Source organism: Cibotium barometz, chromosome 44 (genome assembly GCF_041138505.1).
Source record: "Cibotium barometz isolate CiBa-2024 chromosome 44, ASM4113850v1, whole genome shotgun sequence".
NCBI classification, from domain to species: domain Eukaryota; kingdom Viridiplantae; phylum Streptophyta; class Polypodiopsida; order Cyatheales; family Cibotiaceae; genus Cibotium; species Cibotium barometz.
Genome location: NC_141089.1, coordinates 5,773,520 through 5,780,298, shown reverse-complemented (window position 1 = coordinate 5,780,298; position 6,779 = coordinate 5,773,520).

The following is a 6,779-nucleotide window of genomic DNA, read 5'->3' as shown; positions in this document are numbered from 1 at the left end:
CCCAAATGGCAAGTGGGAGAGTATCTCAATGGACTTTATAGTTGGATTACCTAAAACGAACAGAGGTCGCGATTTGGTTTAGGTGCCGTTAGATAGGTTGACAAAAATGTGTTGGTTTATTTTGACAAAAATGACAGTGATGACTACGCCTCAATTAGCAAGGCTATTCACATTAAAAATATCTATCGATTATATGGCTTACCTGTTGATATAGTTAATGATAGAGATACAAAGTTTAATAGTCATTTTTGGCGTACTGTGTTCAAGAGATTGGACACCATGCTAAGTATGAGTACGGTGATCATCCTCAAAGTGATGGTCAAATCGAGAGAGTCAACTAAGTCTTGGAAGACATGCTACGAACATATATAAGCAAAAAGCAAACCAATTGGGAAGATTATTTTACCCATATTGAAATTGGCTTATAATAGTGCCAAACATTCAACAATAGGATTTAGTCCATTTATGTTGATGTACGGTTTTCAACCACGAGCTCTAGTGGCCGTTGAACTCGAGAAAGAAAAGATAAAAAAGGTTAAAGATTTTCTTCAAGATCTTCTAGATATGACAAAAATCGTGAAAGATAATGTTAAGAGAGCATAGGACCATGCTAAACATTATGCAGACAAAGATCATAGACAAATCATCTTTGAGAAAGGTGATAAGGTGTTTTTAAAGGTTTCCAAAAACTCCGAATCTTTGAAAACAGGGAGAAGTCTGAAGCTATCTCCAAGGTATTGTGGTCCATTTACAATACTTAAAAAAGTTGGTAGTGTTGCTTATAAGTGAGCTTTACTAGAAAGCTCTAAAGTTCATTTAGTTTTTCACGTCAGTAGACTGAAAAAGAAGTTCGGTGATGATGATAATCTCATCAGTCTCTTAAGAGATCCTAGTAGAACTTATTGAACCCCCCTCCTTGCCACACAAACCAGAAAAAGTCTTAGATTTCCAAAGAAAAAATAACTCGACACTCTGTATGGCATGAGTGTTTAGTTAAGTGGAAGGATAGACCAGAAGAAGGTTCTACTTGGAAAAAGGTAAGCACACTCAGAAAGAGGTTCCCGAAAGAGACCTTGATCATCTCTGGAGACAAGGTATGGGCGGGGTTTAGGGGAGCCAAAATGACCAGGCATCGACTCAAGAGTGGTCGAACACTAGTGAGAGTGGCCGGGCACATGTGAAGAGCAACTAGCTAATAAAAGAGTTGGGTCCAATCTTAGAGGGTTGTGTGTTTATTTTGGGTATGGTTGGGTGGTTCAAAATGTGAGCTCTCAGCACCCTTTTGTTTTGGTGAAGAAGTCGTGTAGCCATGGTTGCCTTTACACGAGAGAAGTGAGTATCCTTGTATGGAGAAAAGCAACCTCATGTGGTGATAGCTTGAGGAGGAGGCAAGATAGTGGTGAAGGCTTCCACTATCAAAGCTTGAAGTCTACCCAGATACAAGCTTACATATCGACAAGTTCCCCATGATAAGTTAAGGTGAGAATTATCCACCATTGCACTAGGAGAGAGATAGTGTACCCTATAACATTGACACACACGTGAGGCTTCCCGTTTTTCTTGGGTACAATCATAATTAGTGATATCCAAGATATGTGCTCAATTTTGTAAATCAAATCCACATCAATGAGTTTATTAATTTCCTCCTTTAGAATTTTTGAGTATTTCATATTCATTTAGTAAGGACGCAGGCCTTGAACCTTCTATGATAGGGATGGTGTGTTATCCCACTTCTCCAGTGGCACTTCCTTTATGTATTTATATCTCCAACCAAAGCAGTCCTTAAACTTTTTATATAAGCACTATAATATCTACCTATTTTATCTCTATAGGTCCATCATATGAGGTTCCTGGTTGATCACCCTTTGAACACTATGCCCGCAGGTGAATTGTTTTGCTTTCATCTCAACATCTAAGGATTTGAAAAGGCTTGGAACCCTTCGAAATCCGGCTCCTCGTCATCTCCTCCCTGCATGTCAAGCTCCTGTCAAGGCTCTTTTTACTTCTTATTTCATGTTTACCAAAGCTTTGTTTTCTTCTTACCAATCTTGAAAGCTTAGGAGGGTCTTGGATCACATGTGGCTCTTGCAGTGCTTGTAAAATTACTCGACTTAACTCCTCTCCCAATTCTTAGAGAATTTCTCATGAATTTCAGTGGCTTTGATGTATCTTAGCCATTGTGCATCCGTGGGTCTTCATCTAAGAATCTCACTACAATTAGCTCGGTAACGTTTTTTCTTCACCCATTTCTGGAGTTTCAACCTTGTAGCTAAAATCAAGGCTTCGTTTCCGTCATCAAACTTAGACTTGTGCCCTTTTGAAGAGCTTTAGTGGTTCACCACTAAAGGTCCGATCATGTGTATTGTGGTGTGAGTGGCATCTTGCCTTTCTCATCATCAGGTTCCATAAACTTTGAGATTAACACAAGAAGACACTATGATTAGACATGAACTAAACTTACATAATCACTTGATCACGACTTGTACCTTATTTAGAGACTCCTCTATCCTATTTTTAGTTGCATGAGTTGCATGAACAACATGCACCAACCATTTGTAGGCTTTACACACCAACCACTGACCACTAGCCTAACAACCACACATTAAACTGGACTAAGGAGTTGGCATTACATTTATCCAACAAGGGCGTCAACTTTCATGGCCACAAAGGAACATATGCTGGCTCGAGTCAAGGATCTAGAGAAGGAGGATGCAGAGAAGAAGATGAAGCTTGATGAAGGTGTGGAAAGCAGGGATCGAGTTATAGAGAACTATCTCCGTCTCGAAACTCAACTCGGAACCTTCGTCGACGTGTCGATCATTTCATCATAAAATGCAAGGCAGCAAAAGCGCAAGCCTCTGAGTCTTCTTTCCAAAGATGGGGGGGCTCGCAAGCGGCGTGTGCGTCAAACAAGGTAATCACAGCTTCAAAACTAGCATTACATTCTTTTTTCATATAGTTATGTCATTGACTCTGTACTATGTGATGTCTAGGGAATGTGCTAAAGCAATATTAGGTTGTTCTAATACTGAGGAGTCTATCCTTGAGCACATTATTCCAGAGCAGAAAGTAATCAATATGATAACCAATCCAGTAAATGGTGCATTGCGTGACAAGATTCAAAAGTATTTTCTCAAGGAATTCGAGCAGATTGTCAGTCCCATTGACATGCTCACTGTGTGTGACACAGCAGGTATCAGTGATAAGGGATACAGGGCTTTGTATACTTGCATCACAGCACGTCTACGAGGCAAAGCAATGACACGATCTATACTTCCAACACCATACAGTATAGTTATGGCAAGGAAGTCAGCAAACAACAATATTGCCGACTTGCTAGGCAGCTCTACAGATGGGTGGATGGTAGCATGCCAATGTCAAATTCAAAAGATTTTGCTTACAAGTTTAACAATGTTTACGTCGAGGTGGAGGCGCTTCAACGAGCTATGATTCAGTTTTATGATATGACATTAGAAGAGACGGATGGAAAGGCTATATTTGTCCTCAAATTGGATGAATGTCAGGTTGTAAAGGGCCAAAGGGTGGAATGTACAAGTCTGACACTCATGAGCTGACCGCAAAAACCCATCAAGTACCCAAGATAACCCTAATAAGATATGTATGGGTGGTGCAAAAGCAAGACACTTGCTCTCAAACTATGGTGAGGCTCAAAGCCATACACATTTTGAATTATGGAAGTAGATTTGTGATGTAACAACCTATCGAGGCAATGAGGCGACACTAGGATTGAAGCGTGCACATGTGTGGGAAGCTTGTGATGAGATGATGAGGCTTCTTGAGCGCTCGTATCTTGATGAAGCAGAGATAGCTACATTCAAGACTTCGATTGACAGATTCAAAGAAGAAATGATCGATGCTTGGGGGAAACTATATAACACACTACATGCATATTCTCTATGCGGACAGTTCCTTCTTTCTAGATGAATATGGGTCTCTTGCACTCTGGAGCAACCAAGGCATGGAACGATCACATTACCAAGCCAAGGCGGCCTATTTTAAGAACACGGGTCATGGCGATGGCAAGGTTTGTAGCAATGCGTTTCACGAAATGTTCAATTGGTTTTACCGTGCACTTACTGGGAGAAAGGCCCAAAAGCGAGCCGGAAATTTGTCTTTGAGACGCAAAATCATGAAGGTGGTAGGTGCAAGGTGAAAGAGAAGGGTGCAATGCGTCAATGGCACGTGAAAGAGCGAGGCAATGGCACAGTGGACAAAGAAATGGCCGCGTGTGGTTACCCACCCAATAATTCTTGTTCGCCACTTTTTGGCGCGTTCATTGTAAATTGACTTTTTTGTAATTTTGGCCCCCTATAAATATCAAAGTGAGTTTTATTGTCATTTTTAAAAGTCTTGACTTGTGAGCTCTCTCTCTCTCTTCCTCTCCCCTTGACTCTCCCTCTCGCGTGCGCTCTCTCTCTTCCTCTCCCCTTGACTCTCCCTCTCGCACGCGCTCTCTCTCTCTCTCTTTCTCTCACTCGTGCACTAATATCTCACGCACATGGAGCCCCCAAATGATCCTCCCTCCAATACGCAAGATGACATTTTCAAAGACCTTGGGCCCTTACCCACCGCGCATAGAACTAAAATCCCAAACATTTACCCACAAGCCCAAATGGATCTGGAAGCTGAGCATGTGAGGCTTGAGCGAGAGGCCCAAGAACGCCAAGAAGCGGAGAGATTATAGAAAGAAGCAGAGGACATGGAGGCAGCTGAGAGAGCAAGAAAAGAAGCCGAAGAGACCGTCAGAACACAGGAGGAGGATGAGGCAGCAAAGAAAGCACAGGAGGATGAGGCTGCCAAGAAGGCGGAAGAAGACGAGGCAGTTAGGAAGGCGGAGGCAGTTAGGAAGGCTGTAGAAGAAGCTCAAGCCGTCGCAAGCAACGAGAGAAGATTTGCATTCTTTGCTGCGGAGGAGGATTGGCTTAACAAACAAGCTCGCGAATTTGTTGTTGACCTACGAATGGCCGGATACGAAGATGACACGATTTTGGAAGCGGCTATACAAGGTCTTCGAGCAGAATATACAAAGAGGAGAAATGAAGACACAGTAGAAAGGGAGCACCTGCCGAGTAGTAGGATTCTCAATGCAATGTTAGACAGAGTCTTGGCTCGTGCACTTGGTAAAGGAAAGAGAAAACTCTCAGCTCAGGAAGTAGAAAATAAGAGACAGAAGCTTGAACGAGAAGCCAGGGCAGCAAACGCACGGAGGCTTTGTGAGGAAAAAGAAAGGAAAGATGAAGAGGAGTGAGTAAGGAAGGAGGCAGAGGAGAGAGCAGCTCAAAAGACTCCATCTGCAAAGGCAAAGAAAACTCCAACACCTGCAAAGGCTAAGAAGGGAAAAACCATTCCTAAACGCACAGAACCCCCTTCCGATAACTTCCAAGAGCAGCGACAAAAGTTTAAAAATGACACGCCAGCTTGGACTCGCCACGCGCAAGCACCACCGCCCCCAACAACGCAGAAGAAGTAAAGGTGGAGACCAGGGACAGTTGCCCTTAGAGAAATTCGCAAATATCAGAAGAGCTCCAGACCAATTATTCCAAAGGCACCTTTTGCACGTCTCGTCAAAGAGATTATCCTCGACCAGCGCCGGGATGTCAATCGTGTGCAAGCGACAGCACTAGGCGCTCTGCCAACAAGGTGCCGAGGATATTTTGGTTTCGCTTTTCCAAGACACGGTTTTGTGCATGGTGCATGCAAAACGTGTCACTATGAAGCCATCTGATCTTCGTCTAGCTAGGCGTATCCGTGGAGACGACGTTCTCTTTCACTAGATAGGAGAAGCCTTTGTAATGCAACAAATCCATGTTTTGTAATCTCAATTTGATTAATGAAAAACCATGTCTATTTTCAAAAAAGTTGTGTTTTCTATTGCAAGTGATTGTCGTCTTGTCAAGGTAATTGTAGTCTTTTGCATGTAATTGTTGTCGCTACGTACATTCGACCTCATGTGAACACTCGTCTGTCACCATCCATCCGACTTTGGCTCGTCGACTCGACGGGCGGATTTCTCCTCCGTATGGCCCCAAAAGGGTAGATCTGATGTGCGAGGTGCGCCGGGGCCGACCGGGGGGGGGGGGGGCGGTGGTCGCGCCATGGACCCTGTGAGCCACGGAGCGACTTTAGCCTGTTTGGGTCAAACAGGCTAAAGTTGCTCCGTGGCTCACAGGGTCCACGGTGCGACCACCGCCCCCCCCCCCCCATCGGCCCCGGTGCACCTCACACATCAGATCTACCCTTTTGCCTGGTCAAACAGGCTAAAGTCGCTCCGTGGTCAAACAGGTTAAAGTCGCTCCGTGGCTCACAGGGTCCACGGCGCGACCACTGCCCCCCCCGGTCGGCCCCGGCGCACCCCGCACATCAGATCTACCCTTTTGGGGCCATACGGAGGAGAAATCGGCCCGTTGAGTCGAGCCAAAGTCGGACGGGTGGTGGCAGACGAGCGATCACAAAAATTAATTGAAACATCATGACACGACACGACAACATATAAACACATCAAAAAGATAATTAAAACTTAAAATCAGCTCGACAAACATCTTGATGTCATTAATTGTTTGATTTTCACAAAAGGCAAATGAGTACATTGGATCTAGCCAACTCGCTTGATGAGCTTGGTGAAAGCCTCGTGGGTGAGAGTCTTTACCGATGGTTTGTCACCAATGCGTTCGGCTATCTCTTTGGCATCAGTGATGCCTTGTCCAAGGCTAAGGCCACAAAATCCTAGGAAAGATCCCGCACTTTTATCACCAAAGCTA